This window comes from Polypterus senegalus, chromosome 4 (assembly GCF_016835505.1).
Source record: "Polypterus senegalus isolate Bchr_013 chromosome 4, ASM1683550v1, whole genome shotgun sequence".
Classification (NCBI taxonomy): domain Eukaryota; kingdom Metazoa; phylum Chordata; class Cladistia; order Polypteriformes; family Polypteridae; genus Polypterus; species Polypterus senegalus.
In genome coordinates this window covers 949,338-966,521 of record NC_053157.1, presented here as the reverse complement: position 1 = coordinate 966,521, position 17,184 = coordinate 949,338, and the positions used below count along the sequence as shown (strand labels likewise).

The 17,184-nt window shown below is 44.4% G+C and overlaps 3 non-coding genes across 3 annotated transcripts; 2 read left to right on the top strand and 1 right to left on the bottom strand.

Moving 5' to 3' along the window:
- Positions 1-4,930: 4,930 nt before the first annotated feature.
- On the top strand, positions 4,931-5,043 carry trnal-caa. Its single transcript has 2 exons — positions 4,931-4,968; positions 4,998-5,043. It is a non-coding gene; the product is annotated as a tRNA-Leu (tRNA).
- A 1,032-nt stretch (positions 5,044-6,075) lies between these two features.
- trnal-caa lies at positions 6,076-6,188 on the top strand. The gene is made up of 2 exons: positions 6,076-6,113; positions 6,143-6,188. It is a non-coding gene; the product is annotated as a tRNA-Leu (tRNA).
- Positions 6,189-6,483: 295 nt separating this feature from the next.
- Positions 6,484-6,557, bottom strand: trnai-aau. The gene has a single exon. It is a non-coding gene; the product is annotated as a tRNA-Ile (tRNA).
- Positions 6,558-17,184: the final 10,627 nt, after the last annotated feature.

The following is a 17,184-nucleotide window of genomic DNA, read 5'->3' as shown; positions in this document are numbered from 1 at the left end:
CCATGAAGTCTTTCTCTCCATCTGGAACCTGAGGTAAGTCCTGGAGAAAAACTGACGACTCTAAAGGTACCTCTTCAATGTCTGCAGAAAACAGTCGCTGGTAAAATTGGTTTGCCCAGGATCGAAGAGCTTCAGGCTCCAGCAGGTCCTGACCTTTGTCATTTTTTAAACAGTTGATGGTCTTACTTTGGCCAATTTTTTTTCCAGTTTAAAAAAAAATTGCGTGGGAGCGTCCATCTGGGTGAGCGACTGCATTCTCGAGCGGACGAGTGAGCCGTTGACTCTCTTGTCTATAAGGTCCATCAATAATTGTTTCTTAGTTTTGAGGGACTCAAAAGTGCTGCCGTCAAAGTTATTACATAAAACTGAATGAAGTTCCTCAACATCCTTCTCCAGCTCAGAAATGGCCGCATTCACATCCCTGGTGGTCTGCTCGGTGTATTGTTGGCACAATACGCGTATCTCAGTTTTTGAGCAATCCCACCATTGCCTCAGTGAAGAGTAGGTCTTCTTTTTGTATCTCCATTGTGTCCAGAAGTATTTGAAACAGTTGATGAAGTGGGGGTCTTTCAATAGATTATTATTAAAGTGCCAGTAGGATTTAACAGAAGGAGCAGAGAGAAAAGAGACTTGAAGGGAAACAAGACAGTGATCAGATAAACCAGTTGGAAGAATGGAGCAGTTAGCTATGAGGTTCCTGTGATGTTTCTGGATGTAAATTCTGTCAAGTCGAGCCATAGACAGCAGCCCAGCTGAGCCCTTCACCCACGTATACTGCCGGACCCCCGGATGAAAATCCCTCCAAATATCAAGGAGATTATTATTGGTGACCACAGACCTCAGTGATTGGACGGACCCCGGGTGCGGTTCTAGCCCATTCCTGTCCAGCTGTGCATTCTCTGTGCAGTTAAAATCGCCCCCAACAAACACCAGCTCATCATCGTCACATGTCCCCAGGACATCATTTAAAACTGAGAAGCAGTGAGTTCTCTCAGTCCCTACATTTGGGGCGTAAACGTTAATAAACAGCCACTTCTTCTCTCCCAGCTGCGCTTCTACCTTCAGCAGCCTCCCCTGAATTAACTCAGTACAAACCGCACTGTCAGGTACAAAACTTTTACAAAATAGGATGGCAACACCAGCACTGAGATTTGAGCCATGACTAAGATGTGCCACCCCTGGCCACTCTCTGTGCCAGTCAGACTGATTAGCCTCGTCAGTATGAGTCTCTTGAAGGAAAGCCACGTTAATTCTTTTTTGCACTAAGTACTCAAATAGCGCCGTTCTTTTTACTAACTCTCTGCAGCCGTTTATGTTGAAAGAGCACAGGGAATAAACAGGCATTGTAAAAGAAAATAAGGTGGCGGTCAACAACACTACATTAACCCAAGAAACGGGGAATCGCTTTAAAACTGCCATCATGATTGCACTTCTAGTGAACGTTTCACTTTGCTTATGATATTCTTTAATCGGACTCTCTCTTTGGAGGTCATACCTAATTCAGCAGCCCGCCGCCGCACTTGCTTCGCCGAGCTCAGAAACTGATGGAGATCAGGAAAGTGTTCGACTATACTGACCCCCCGCTTCCCTTCTAAAAACTCTAAAAAGCGCAAAATGCTTTCTGTGCTGTAAGCCTCGTGTAAGCTCGACTGAGATGACAGATCAACTCTTATCGACGGGTCAGATTCATTGCCGTCCTCCCCTCCTTCCTCTCTCGCTTTGATTTCAGTGCCGTCTGTCTGCTGCTGTTCACTAGCGGCGGCCTCTGCACTTTCAGTCTTCGTGCTCTTCTTGGCGCGCCCACCACTGGTTAATTGCTCTTTTCTTTTTCTGGTTACCGGCTTAACATAACTGTGTTCATCATTATTGTCTTTAACGAATCACTGATCACCGATTCATTTTCTTCGTTGTCCGAAGTTCTATCACGGGGCTCTCTGTGCACACCAGACGGTCCCGGCATATCCGAGCTCTCCGTCATCTCACCCCGCTTACACTGACTCGCTTTGTGCCCTGTCTGACCACACTTAAAGCATTTCATTTGTTCCGTAGTGATAAAAACTATATATTCGTAACCTTCTACTTTAAATTTCAAGGCCACATCAAGCTCCTCACGCGAGTTATTTAGTATCATGTACACCTGTCTCCGGAAAGACACGACATGCTTTAAATCCGGTGAGCGTCAGCCAAGCGGTATCATAACCACATCAGATATGACTTCACCATATCTACGAAGTTCATTTAATAAAGCCTCATTTTTCAAAAATGGTGGAACATTTGAAATAATAACTCGTTTAGCAGGAGTCGATAAAGGCAGCACTGGGGCTAGCGAGCCGTTTATCACCAGGCCCTCCTGCACTATAGTATGCACCATAGCTTCGTCGCTTAGAAACACCACAATAGTTTTGTTCATGCGGGAAGCTGACTTCACATTTTTACAGCCTACTCTTTTCGCTACCTCAATAACACACGCCTCAACAGAAACCATCGGGTCCACAACCACTTTAATTCCATTTTTCCTTGAAAGATTTTCAAAATTTCGCGGGTTAAGCCCTGGAGGCTTTGCTCGGGACGCGGCCATGGCGAGCCGCAGCCGCGTCCGACTATTTCACTCACAACAATAAACTATAGACTGTCAAATAAATGGCAAATCAGTAAAAAATATCTTTATACTTTAAACTGATAGTAAAGAAAGATAGAAAAAGAAATCGAGAATACTCACAGAGACCCAGACGAAGGAAGAGAACCTGCGACCAACAACCACGCCCACCCAGACCAGAGTAATCGACAGACAGAAAGGATAGATAGATAGATAGATAGATAGATACTTTATAAATTCCCACACTCCAGCAGCAGCATACTGATAATAAAAAATATTAAATATCAGAGTGATAACAATGCAGGTATAACAGACAATACCTTTGTATAATGTTAACATTTACCCCCCGAGTCACATAGTGTGGGGTCTCCTCAGTATGGAGATGATCCTGTTCAGTGGATTCTCCATGATTGACAGGAGTCTGTCTGCTCAGCGCCCGTCGCTCTGCCACGGATGTCAAACTGCCCAGCTCCGTGCCCACATTAGAGCCTGCCTTCCTCACCAGTTTGTCCCTCTTCTTTATGCTGCCTCCCCAGCACACCACCTCGTAGAAGAGGGTGCTCGCCACAACTGTCTGGTAGAACATCTGGAGCATCTTATTGCAGATGTTGAAGGACGCCAGCCTTCTTATGAAGTATAGTCGTCTCTGTCCTCTCTTGCACAGACCGTCAGTATTGGCAGTCCAGTCCAGTTTATCATCCAGCTGCACTCCCAGGTATTTCTAGGTCTGTACCCTCTGCACAGTCACCTCTGATGATCACGGGGTCCATGAGGGGCCTGCACCTCCTAAAATCCACCCCCAGCTCCTCGTCTGCCAATCAGATCGTCCCCCGCAGTCACTCCATATCTTAATATGCACAGAAGCATAGACATAGAATTACTAGACGGCGCATGACCAGCAGCATCGTACATCAACGTCACCGCCATGTTGCCAGTGGCACTGCTGAGGAGTGAAGTGATAGATAAAGATGCCTCACACATGTGCTGCTTGGTGTTGTACAAACCGCCGTGCGCGCCAAACCACATTTCATAGGTGAGGCTGAACAATTGTGCTGGTTATATTTGGCCATTAGAAAATCCCGTTTTATAATCTTAACTTTAGCTACGCCAGGCTAAGCTAGTAAAGCTATGCATTCATGTGTTCAAGTGAGCCTCCTAACAGCGTTTCGTTTACTCTCTGACTATGTAAATTGTTGTTAGCTGTAAACATTTCTCAAACTCTGAAGGTTTCCCAAAGAAATCCACCTCAGGAAGCAGTGGGAGGTCAGGTAGCCCTTAGACAGGATTTGGAGAAAGCTGACCTGTGACGTGTGCCATGCTGGTTTGGTAACAGATGCTGTGCCACCATCACATGATCAAAGCTGCCACTCACTCACGTTAAAAAAACAAAGGAGGTCTGATGATTCCTTCTGAGGGTCCAGTCAAGGTGGTCAAAGAAGCTGAGCGTGTTATCTGACAGTCGACATGAGGACAAGCTGTCAGTGGATCTTTGATCAGTCAGTTTGTTTGGGCTGAGATTGGTTCAGACATCGAGGAGACACAGTTTGAAATGGACAACCATCATTGTATGTTCATGTCTTCAGTTCTGTCTGTCCTCCACAAACTAAGGCTCAGCACATTGGCAGACTGAATCCTCTCACATTACAGGATCTGAGTGAGCGAGAGGAGTGCCAGCCTGGAGGAGATCAGCGAGGTGTGGAGAGCTTTAAATGTTCAGAGTGACATTTAGTGTCGTATTCAGTCGTGAAGAGGGAGCCAGTGAAGTCGAGAGAGAATCGGTGTGATGTGTTCAGTGGATTTAGAGCAGCAGGTTGTTATCCTGGCAGCAGAATTTGAAGAAGTTGTAAGCGATGGATACGTTTGTGTGAGATGACAGATAGAATAGCATTACAGTAATCTGTAGGTGAGGTGACTCGGGCATTGACTGATACTTTATTACTGTGCTGTGTAAGAACGGGATGAAGTCTAGAAATGTGTCGGAGATGGAAGAACGCAGTCCGAGAAATGTTACTTATATGGGAGGAATTATTTAATAATTATTATTTAATAATTGTCATTATGAGTGTATAAATGGATATAAATAATTCACCTAAATCTGTTGTATGTAAATTGTACTGTTTAAACGTTATTGTTTTGTCATCAGAAAACCCGGTTTGCACGTCTTAGTTTAAATGGCACTTTTACCACTCGCAAAACTGGGTGGACTGGCAAACACAGTGAATGCGGCGTCTACCTCTATACGTGTATGGCACAGGAGGGCACCAGCCACGTCACTGCTGACACAAGCGGATGGCAGCCTGTTTGTACGACTCGAGCGACATTAGCTGTCACCGTGTCAGGGTGGCCGAGTGGTCTAAGGCGCCAGACTCAAGGACGGCACTCCTTCGCTGAAAGGCGGGTCTTCTGGTCTCCGAATGGAGGCGTGGGTTCAAATCCCACTCCTGACAGCTCTGTTTTCGAGCTGCGACTTTAAATATTCTGCCGTTTCTGTGATGCATGAATACATTTAATAATAAAAAAAAAATTAGAAAGGAATAGAAATGGCAAACTTTCGAGTTTACATTTAGTGAAAGTGGGCTCAGTGTAGCGCAAAGGAGTAATAGAGGGGACGGGGTGCAAGTCGCGAAGACCTGATTGGTCGATAGCGGCGTTTACGAAAACTCGATGGGTTCGGTTTGTCGAGGGCGCGGTGCCCTCCGAGGCTGACTGTCCTTTGTCCCCCGGTGTCCCCAAGAGGGCTTTGCGACTCTGAAACTGGATTAGCACATTTAGAATATGGATTGGATTTAGCATTTGTGTCGGAAACTTGAATGTTAAATATTTTAATACTCCGGAAATGCAGTCGCTTTTTAGGTCAACTTTAGAACAAATGTGCCCATTTTGCTAAGATGAATATTTCTAAAACTTTTCCACATGCTTACTTGAAACGCAGAGAACAAAGACTTTTGAACCGTAGTGAGCGGGCGTGTAGCCATACGGAGGGCGATTTTAGAGAAAACGAAGCAATCAGTTTTAAAGACAATTCACCAGATAAGCCTTATACTGTACATGTTCAACATGTGCGCCGAATTGATAAAGAAACGACCGTCGCTGCTGTTTTCCCAAATCAAAGATGGCCGCACTGAGCGCGACTTCACTGTTTCTAATGCAGTGAGGCCGTTGGTCGCCATTTCTAAATATGGCTGCTGAGATTCTTTTAAACTTCATTCATGCAAAACTGCGCAACGAGTGAGCTCAAGGAGCGCTAAGCTGTCATTTATTTCGGAGGACTTGTTTAAGTTGACTTCTTTTGACCAGGCGATTTTAATGTTTTTAGTACCTGAAGAAAATATGAAATTCTAAAAAATTCGGAAAACAGGTGACACGAGGAAGCTCATGTAGACGAGAGAATGATGAATAAAATTGAACACTGACTTAATTTTTTTATTTATTAGGTTGTGAATGCCATGACAAACGATTTGAAGGTTAAAATTTCAACTGTCAGGATGGCCGAGTGGTCTAAGGCGCCAGACTCAAGGACTGCAGTCTTTCACTCTGCGAAGGGTGTTCTGGTCTCCGAATGGAGGCGTGGGTTCAAATCCCACTCCTGACAATACGTTTTTTAATTCGGCTTTTTCCAAAATTAAAGTAGCAACTGTCAGTTAACATTATGATGGACGACTGTGTGTTTAAAATATTAATCTATGATCGAACCGTTCCACTTTATTGAGTAAATGAGTTGGCGCGACCCTGGCTGTGACTACTTAAGGTAGAAGCCAAGGCCGAGTATCACATTTGTTGCAAGCCGGTATTGTTAGGTGGATTTGGCAAGTAAACATGTCATAAAAAAGAATTAATTTGAAATTATAAAAGTAAAGTAAAAAAAAAATTAAAAAAAAATTATTTCGTGGCCCGTACGGGGATCGAACCCGCGACCTTGGCGTTATTAGCACCACGCTCTAACCAACTGAGCTAACCGGCCGGCGTGAAAACGTTGTAAACAGTTCGTATTTTATCTTTACGGTTATTGTACTTAAATAAGCAACATACGTACAAAATGGAGAAGCCATGAAAACAGTAACAGTGGAAAAAGGTCACACAAAAATGACACGAATGTCTGTCAGGATCAGTAAAGTTTCCGTGTGTCTTTCTATCTACGAGTTCTGGCGTAGTCGTTCACGGTGCCGTTTATGTCTGTAGTTTTCATTTTGTGTCGATTTTGAACGTGGACGTTGCCATCACCTCATACGAATTCATTTCTTTCGCTCCGCGTCTTACGCGCTGTTGCTTTACTTTCGGCCAGTGACGCCCATTTTTCGGGTTGAATTTTCCGAGAATGCCGCCATCGGCCTACTGATTGCAGTCACGGCCGCTTGGTGACGGGGGCAGCCTGCGACTGCAGTAAACGTTGACGTCCCATTTTAAGGGCTGATAAGTGCCTGACGTACACAAATGTAATATATGACTGGCTGAAGAAAAAGGAAAAGGGTGGAGTGCCCTCTCAGGGTTGAGGGGCGAGATCCTGCCCCAAGTGGAGGGTTTCAAGTATCTCGGGGTCTTGTTCACGAGTGAGGGAAGAATGGAGTGTGAGGTCGACAGGTCTGTCGTGGTGAAAAAGGAGCTGAGCCGTATGGCGTGGCTCTCAGTTTACCAGTCGATCTGCTTTCCTACCCTCACCTGTGGTCATGAGCTGTGGGTAGTGACCGAAAGAACGAGATCGCTAATACAAGCGGCTGAAATGAGTTTCATCCGCAGGGTGTCCGGGTGAGACGCTCAGTCATCCGGATGGGGCTCAGAGTAGAGCCGCTGCTCCCCCGCATCGAGAGGAGTCACATGAGGTGGCTCGGGCATCTGATCAGGAGGCCCCCCTGGTGTGGAGAAGACCCAGGACACGCTGGAGGGACTAGGACTCCCGGCTGGCCTGGGAACGCCTCGAGATTCTCCCGGAAGAGCTGGAAGAAGTGGCCGGGGAGAGGGAAGTCTGGACATCTCTGCTCAAGCTGCTGCCCCCGCGACCCGACCTCGGATAAGCGGAAGAGGACGGATGGATTGGCTGAAAGATTTGTCCACTAGGAGAGCCACAGCGCCATACGTCACCGCAGTTGTAGACCCGGAAGTGACGTTTCAGGACTGACTTCGTAACATTACATTACTTTCGGAAGGTCTCCAAGTCAGAGCTGACGTCACCGCAGTTTGAGGACGGAGAATCGGAAGATAACTTTCGGAAGGTTTCGGCAAAGCCCGGAAAGTAACGTCGGGTCAAAGACCCGTTCAGAAATTAAAAGATAAAACTGAGAAGGAAAAAAGTACAGCAAACTAAATTATACACATCTTTGTGAAGTTCGCAGGGTTTCTGCCATCACGTCGTGTCATACATCAAACTAAACAATACGGATCGTTTCTGTGAAATACACTGTTAACATTTACGTTGTGTTCGGGTCTGTGGGAACCATTTAACATGTCGACAAAATGAAAATCGTTAAGATTTGTGTTATTTGAAAATAGTTTTTCGTTTATATTCATGAAATGAAGTATACAATATAATTACAATGTTTTCACCACGTTAGATTTTAGTAACACGTTAATAATAAAAGTGATTACATTTTTTAAAATGTACTATGCATGCGTGCAATATTGTTCTAAACCAATTTAGAATAAACGTGTAAGACAATCTAATATTTTTAAACATGTATGTGAAGTAAACGGCAATACTTGCTATACACTGAATGATGCTATATATTAATTGCCTTACATAGTTTGTGTCACTTATTGTTATAAGCCACCAAAAAAAAAATACCATTAATAACCCAAATTTATTTATATAGCACCCTTCCTATGCCCAAAATTCAGAAAGAACAACAAGACCTACAATATACAACACTGACTACAAATAATATCTCCACTAAATAAAGATAACTACAGGATATACAAAACATTCAAATAGAATGAAAGACAACAATCCAGACGAAAATCCAACATCCAGTATAAGACTACAAACAGAGTTTTGAACAAATAACCTCATTTAAACCCCGAGTAGCTGGACAGGCAGAGGGGGTCAACTGACAGAAGGGGCCGAACGTCCGGTCTGTTTGATGTCCTCCTAAACAAATGAAGGGAGTCGGCTGATGTCATTAATTTAGGGAGGTCAGGGCGCTATAAACAGCTGAAGGCCCTGCCGTCACCCACAGAGTGCCAGTCAGTGAGGGCACAGAATGAGAGGACCTTAGTGGGCAGGTGAGTAACAGAATTTGATATTCAGTCCTGTAAGACACGGGGAGCAGTGAAGGGGCAGCAGGATGATAATAATATTAATAATTCATTACTTTTATATAGTGCTTTTCTCAGTCGGTGGGCCGTGTCAGGACTCTTGCAGTTGAGTTTTGAAACATCTGGAGCTGTGATAGAAGATTCAAAGTGTCACCTGCCAGTCGTGACTTAAAATAATCAATGCGGGATGTGACAACAGCGGGGCCGAGATTCTCAGCATTAGAAAAGGACAGGAATGAGTGAGCATGTGAAGGGTGACAACTCTGGAGGTTTCTTAGAGAAGGAGAAGGAGGAATCAAAGTGACACCGAGAAGGTCTGAGGAGATCATCACCCAGAATGGCTGAAGACGAGTTTGTTTTCTGAAGTTACACTTTAGGGCCACTTTAGAGGAGTTCAGTTGTGTTGCGATTTCATTTTAAAGAGTTTTGCTCTGTTCAGGTTTACATTTTAATTTCAATTTCACTGAAGCGAGTTGTGAGCTGAGAAGGCGGTGATGAAGATTCACTTTTAACATTGAAACAGAGCTGAGCGTCCTCTGCATGATAATGATAAGCCAGTCCAAAGCTACAAAGAACTTGCTGAAGGTGAAGCACAGAGATACAGAAGAGCAGAGGACGTCATCTCATTAACAAAGGGAAGTCAGATGGAGGAAATCCTGTGAGAAATGAAGGTGTGACGGTCGCCCTGGACATGACATGAGCTGCACGGCCACAACGCCATATGAGATAACCTTTAGACAAACTGAGACAGCCGCTCCTCAAGAGGAAGGTGACAATGCTGAGCACAACAAGCCAGAGCTCCCATCTCAACTGCTGGCCACACAGAGCAGGCCGGTGAAGACCTCCATGTTTGTCTAAACAGATGACACCTCCTTGGTGCACAATGTGACCTGCACAGAGACAGGAGACTCCATGGCCAGAAATGATAATGGACGCCAATGTTACCGAAAGACGAGTGGAGAATTTAGAGCAAACATTACGCCGGATGCTGGCCACACTGAACATCTCATAAAAAATACTTGTGTCATCTGGACAACCTTGAACCGAGGAGAGGAGCAGGGTTAGGCTTAGGGTAGGGGATATGGCCGAAATTGGCAAGCACGGGTACACATCCTTCCAATAATTAATAAATTCTTAAAGAAACACACACACCCCCTATAAATATTCATTATTAAAAGCACCATAAAATCCCATTACAATGTCCTAAAATGTCCTTAATTTGATACTTTATATGTCCTTGTAATATTTCCTCAATTGTGAAAAGCGATTTTTGACTCCAACGGGGGATTTTTAGAAAAAAAATATTTCAGTGCCCCCTACTGGTCAACTATAAAATTCCACTAAAATTTGAAATAAAATTAAGGGTTAAGATTTAGGTATAAAAATGCAGTTATAAAATCTTAAAACGACACATAAGAGAATAAAAGTGCTAAAATGATAATTTTAGTCCCTGAATTGAATTGTGGCACTAAAGATAGTTAAATTTCTATATCTCAAGGTACTCATAACGTTTTGGAGATACCCAAGGGATATGCTATTTAATTAGGGTTAAATCTTTAAAATAGAATTTAAAAACAGAATCATTTCACATTTTTTAAAAAAAGGAAAAAAGAGAGAAAAAAAAAAGGGAGTTTCTGTTCTAACCTCAGAGCCCAGGAGTAGGAATCCTTCTTAACCTGAGGAGCCGAGTTCTGTAGACGTTAGGGTAGGGGATGAGAAGGTTAAGATGTTACCCTCCGGGTCCAGCGATGGGCGTATCTTAACCTCAGGGCCCTGGTTTTACTGACGTTAAGGTTAGGGTGTGGATAGGGGATGGGATAAAAAAAAAAAGGAAAGGCTTTGAATTTGAACCTCAGAGCCCAGGGGTAAAGATATTTTTTAACCTCAGGCCCGGTTCCATGAACTTTAAGGTTAGGGATGTGGGTAGGGGATGGGAATAGGTTAAACAGCGGGACGGGGAGGGAAAAAAAGGTTTTATTTTTAGCCTCAGGGCACCAAATTATTCATGCGATTCCGAGAGAGGAGTGTGGCGGTGCCCTCCTTGCTCACTGTCGCTCTGCCTGTCGCCACTTGTTGGAGCGCACCTCACCTCTGCTTAGCTAGCGGTACCTGTTTATTCAGCAGACATTACTATCATCTACAGATTGTTAAGGCGTCTGACGTTTTTTCAGAGAGAGATCAGGGCTGCGTGTGATTTAGAGGGTAGCTGAGGTATCACGGCCACGTGCTCTTCTCCCCACGATCACATACGGTGCCAGTGTTTGATGTGGCAGCGTACCGACCTTCTGCTTCGCCAGAATTACAGTTGAACTGTCTTTCCGTTACACTAATCCCGTTTTCAGACGCTGCTCCAAGGGTGCCTGTTTTTTAGACGCGTGTCTCTCATCAGGGTTGACTCTCTTTGTTCCTTTGATGACTCTGTAAAGTTCTGTATATGTAAAGTAAGGCCTCCGTCATTCACGAGTTGACTTCCTAATACAGCAGATTGTTCTTCCTCTACCAGTTATCAATGAATAAACGAGTCCTTCTGTGGATTATCTCTTAATTATTCCAAACAGAGAGACGTTGTGTTTGTAGATCAGGGAGCAGAGAGCACAGCACTTCTGATCACGTCATTAGGAGACCGTGTGAGAAACAGTTAAGACCGCCAACCCTTCAAGTATAACATTTGGGATTATGTTCCAGATGCTATGAGGTTTTCTTCAGTATCTTTTAATCCAATTTATTTTCAAAATATGATTGTATGTTATAAAATCTAGTATGCTGACTCCACCGTCATGGTGCTTGTTTTTCATTACATTTTTTATTTTTTGAGGTTCATTTTTCCAGGTATTTTGTTTTGGAAACCCAGGCTGAGCCTCGTTGGCTCTTGTTGAGCGGTCAGCTGTCCAGCCATTGTCCTAAGGTTTAGCGCGCTGCCCTCCCTTGACCTGAGGTTCAGTTACTGGCACCGATTTTCGACGGAGGACTTTGTTTCACATTTGTCGATATTTCATTTCATCCCTTTTGCTTTATGCACATCGCTGGCCTTTTCCAAAAATAAGAAGTGCCGTCTGCCTACTGTGAGATCTTTAAGTCTTTTTACCTTTAAGTTCACTTTAAGTGACCAACCAGTTAAGACTTTGAGAGGTTAGGAGAACAGGGGAGCAGGGGGATAAGGGGCATCCTCGACGAATTCCTCTGGGAATTTGAAATTGTGGGGAAGTTCCATGAGAAAGTCTAGAACATTCGAACACTCGAGACGAGAACAGGCCCTTCAGCCCAACAAAGCTCGCCAGTCCTCTCCACTTATTTATGTCAAGTCGAGTTTTGTAGGTCCCTCACGTCTGACTGTCCACCACACTAACTGGTCGCTTATTCCAAGTGTCTGTCGCTCTTTGTGTAAAGAAAAACTTCCTGATGTTGTTGTGAAATTCACCCTTAAGTTTCCCACTGTGTCCCCGTGTTCTTGATGAACTCATTTTAAAATAACAGTCTCGATCCACTGGACTGACTCACTTCATCATTTTAAACACTTCAGTCAGGTCTCCTCTTCATCTCCTCTGTAAAGGCTCAGCTCTTTGAATCTTTCCTCATCACTCAACCCCCTGTAGCCCTGAATCAGCCGAGTTGCTCTTCTCTGGACCTTCTCTTGTGCTGTGATGTCCTTTTTGTAGCCTGGAGACCCAAACTGCACACAGGACTCCAGATGAGGCCTCACCAGTGTGTTATAAAGCTGAGCAGAACCTCCTGTGACTTGTACTCCACAGATCAAGGCGCTATATAACCTGACATTCTGTTAGCCATCTTAATGGCTTCTGAACACTGACTGGCGATTGATAGGTTAGACTCCACTGTGACTCCTAAATCTCCTCATAAGGTGGACTCTTGATGTTCAGACCCCCATTGTGTATTCAAACCTCACATTTTGACTTCCTATGTGTAATTCTTGACATTTACTGACATTAAATTTCATCGTCCACAAATCTGCCCAAGCCTGTATGCTATCCAAGTCCTTCTGTGATGATATAACGGATACCAAATTATCTGCTAATCCACCTATCTTGGTATCATCTGTGAACTTCACCAGCTTGTTCCTTATATTCCTATCTAAATCATTTATAGATATTAAACACAGCAGCGGCCCCCCTCACTGCCCCTGCTGGTCACCACTCTGAACATCGGCCAGTTCTGAGGAGGTTCCTCACACCATCACCCTCTGCTTCCTGTGTCTGAGCCAATTCTGCACCCACCTACACACCACACCCTGAACTCCCGCTTCTTTTAACTTGATGCCCACCCTCTCATGTGGCACCTCATCAAATGCTTTCTGAAAGTCCACATCAATAATCTCATCTCCTCCTCTCTCCTCGTCTCCTTTTGTTGCCTCCTCATTGAATTCCAGCCTGTTAGTAAAACACGACCTCCCTCTTCTGACCCCACACTGACTGTCCTGTCCTTGTCATGTGTTGCTCAATCTTCTCCTTAATAATTCCTTCCATTAATTTTCCTATGATGTTTCATGTTAAGCTTACTGGCCTGTAGTTGCTCTGATCTGCCCTGTCACCCTTTTTATATTATGGGATGATATTTTCCATTTTCCAGTCCTTCAGAATCTCTCCAGTGCGCAGTGACTTCCTAAAAATACGTGTCAAGGGTTTCTATCTGAACTCACTGACCTCCTTAAGAACTCTGTGATAAATCTGATCTGCTCCTGGTGATTTGTTTGATTTCATCTTATTTAATCTCAGCAGCTCTTCTCTCTCTTTAATTTCCAAACCCCTCAGCACCTCCTTAGTAGTCCCTGTTACCACTCTGAGGTTATCCACTGGCTCACTTGTGAAGTTTAGCTCATCCGCTATTTCACTGTCTGTGTCTTTTAATTCCCTTTACTATTCCTGATGAACTTGACCTCCTCCTTAACTGTTCTTTTACTACTAAAATACTGAAGAGAATCTCTTATGGTCGTCTCTCTCCTTATCTGCTATTCCTCTCCAACTGTCTTTCAGCCTCCCTGATATCCTTCTTGATGGTTGCCCTCATATTCTCATATGCTCTACGATTCACTTTGCAGTCATTAGTCTTATATGCCTTTAACTTCTTTTTTAAATCTTTATTAATCCATCGTGGAGTTTTTCTTAGTTTCCTATTAATTCCACATTTAGGTCTGTGTCTGTCCTGCGTTACATTTGTAAACCTGCTCTACTGCTCCTCGACTGTCTTATCTCAGTCTATCCTACTTAGACTTTGTCGCATCTGCTCAAAATTAGCCCTACCAAAGTTCAACTTAACAATTTTAGTCTTTACATCTGCACTCTTACAAAATACTGAGAATTGTATGACATTCTGGTCACGTGACTCTAGTGGTCCAATCACCTGGAGCCCTTCTTGCAGTGTGGAGGTCTCCAGAAGACCAGCAGGGCATAATGGACTTTGTAGTTTTTATACGCAGCCCTGCTGGATGCCATGGGGGCCACTAGGGGATACTGCAGGAGGGAATAACGGCTATTTTCCCTACGCTCTTGAAGCACACGTGGAATAGGGGAATGACAGGCTTCCAGGGTGAAGAAAAGGACTTGTACCTGACCTGGAAGTGATACAGGATCACATGGACTGGGGATTGAGAACACTTCTGGGTCAGGCTATATAAAAGGACTACGAGAGCTCCCAGATGGCGAGCTGAGCTGGGTGGAAGGGTGGCAACGCGTCTGGGAGCTGGAGGATTGTATTATTGTGTTTATTGTGATTATATGAGTATACTGGAGGAGAGGGTGTTTTGTGCACTGTGGAGATTTAATAAAGTCAAGTATTGGACTTTGACCTGGTGTTTGGAGTCGTTCACAGGGGTTCAAGGGAGCGATAGCGTCCCCAATCTGTCACAACCCTCAACTCTATCCTGATTATTACAGAATCCTAAATCCAGACAGGCGTCACCCCGTGTTGGCTCTTTAACATGCTGTGTTAACAAACAGTCGCTGATTACTTCTAAAAACTCCTGCTCTTGTGCTCCTCCATCTGTAAGGTTATCCCAGTTAATATTTGGATAATTAAAGCCCCCCATGACTATAATATCCCCCTGTAAACTTGCCTTTTTGATATTACTAAAAAGATGTGTGTTGAAGTTACTGTCTGAATTGGGTGGTCTATAACACACTCCTAAAATGAGACCTTTTTCCCTAATATTTTCCAGGTGAAGCCACACGTCCTCACTAAGATGGGCTCATCATCCAACTGCAGAGGACTTCCATTTAAATCCTGTTTGGCATAAACAGCAACCGCACCTCCTGTTCTGTTCGGTCTCTCCTTCCTAATAATGTGTATCCCTCTCTGTTACACTCATCGCCATCTTTGTTATTTAGCCAGGTTTCCGTTATTGCTATAATATCATAATTCTGCTCTACTACATACGACTCTAACTCACTTACCTTATTTTTGATACTTCTAGCATTAAGACAAACTATTTTTAATGTGTTACTCCTTCTACATTTTCGTGTTTGCTTAGAGTCGACATTACTATGCATTTTTATTTCTACACCATTGTTTGTTCCTTCATAAATCTGGCCTGTCCTAAACTCCCTGCCTCCCCAATCCTCGACTGGCCTACACATATGCCTCCCCCAATATATTGGTGCCCCTCCAGTTCAGATGTAACCCGTCATGGCAGAACAGGTCCCATCTGCTCCAAAAGGAGTCCCAATGCCCCATAAACCCGTACCCTTCTACCCTGCACCAAGATTTGAGCCATGTGTTAAGCCTTCTAATCTCCTCAATCTTACCTGGACTGGCGCGTGGCACAGGCAGAACTTCGGAGAAGACTACCTTGTCAGTTCTGCTCCTCAGCTTGGTACCTAACTCTTTGAATTTGGATCGCAGAACTGACAGACTACCCTTATGTATGTCATTTGTTCCAACGTGGACAATGACAACTGGATCCACCCCTGCTCTGGCCAAGAGCCTATCCACCCTTCCAGGGAGGTCCCCCACCTGAGGTCCTGGAGGGCAACACACCGTGCGAGACTCTCTCTCTCTGGAGCACACCTGCACTTCAATCCCCTTAATGATTGAGTCCCCAACTGTCACTACCTCTCTCTTTATGGCAACTGGTTTTGAGGTGGCCCGTTTGATCTCTCCATAGCGTGCTGTGTTCACTCGAGCAGTAACCATAGATATTCCACACAATACTATTTTGTCATTGTATTCAATCACTAACATCAGCTGATGCCCGTTTTAATCTCCCTTGGTACCAGTGACGGCGCCACACCAGCTCCAGCAAGGTCCCAGGACCTGGTAAAAAATCTGGCGACTAAGTGAAACATTTGATGAGATTTCTTGTTAGCGCTCTTTCACTGTCATAGTATCACTTCCTATGTCCATCCATCGAGTATCCATCCCGCTATATCCTAACACAGGGTCACGGGGGTCCGCCGGAGCCAATCCCAGCCAACACAGGGCACAAGGCAGGAAACAAACCCCGGGCAGGGCGCCAGCCCACCGCAGACTTTCTCTGTTTATAACAATGTGCCACATGTACGTCTCGACTACTCTGATCTGCCGCTCCTTCCTCGCTCACTCAGTAGCCCAGCAGTGCCAACGAGTGCCATCAGTTCATCACAGACACGGACTGAACCGCCTGATCTCAGCAATGGATTCTTTCGTACCTCGCAGTGTAAAGTTCGTAGACGTTGAGAGTTTGACTTCTCTGGCAGAGCAAAACAAGACCAACACCACCGATGTAGACATTGAAGTAAAGCAACTACAGCGTTTAGTTGCACAAAAGAACGAGAATTGTGAATTTCTTCTTTGCCGGACATTCATTGAAAAATATGAAGACGCTTTCTATGAAACAAAACGACTACTGCAAGTGGCGTATACGATACCAGGGACATCTTCTGAGGCCGAAAGATCGTTCAGCAAACTTACGTTGATCAAAACACATCTGTGAAGAACAACGACAGACGTGCGCCTGTCAACTAGCGCTCTAATTCCCAGGCATGCTGAGAGGGCCAAGAAATTAGATTTGGACTGTGTGACTGACAGATTCATTCAAATATTTCCTAATCGTCGCATTATGCTAAAATTCATATACACTTGTCTAATACGGAAAGTCAAGAATTTGTTGAATTTGTAAACTTGCTGTACTGTTTCAGTTTATTTGTTCTGTGTTTGCGTCATTGCTTGTTACCCGTCAAATTTTCTTGGGACCTGCCCGTTGGTTTGCAGCGGCTGGCGCTGCCACTGCTTAATACAAATAACTTTTCCCCTAAATTTACGTGAAAATACGTCAACAGCTGCTGAGTGACTACTTCCATTCGATAGCCACAAATCGGTATGCCACTCATCTCGTGCTCTGGACGCTTTGAAGA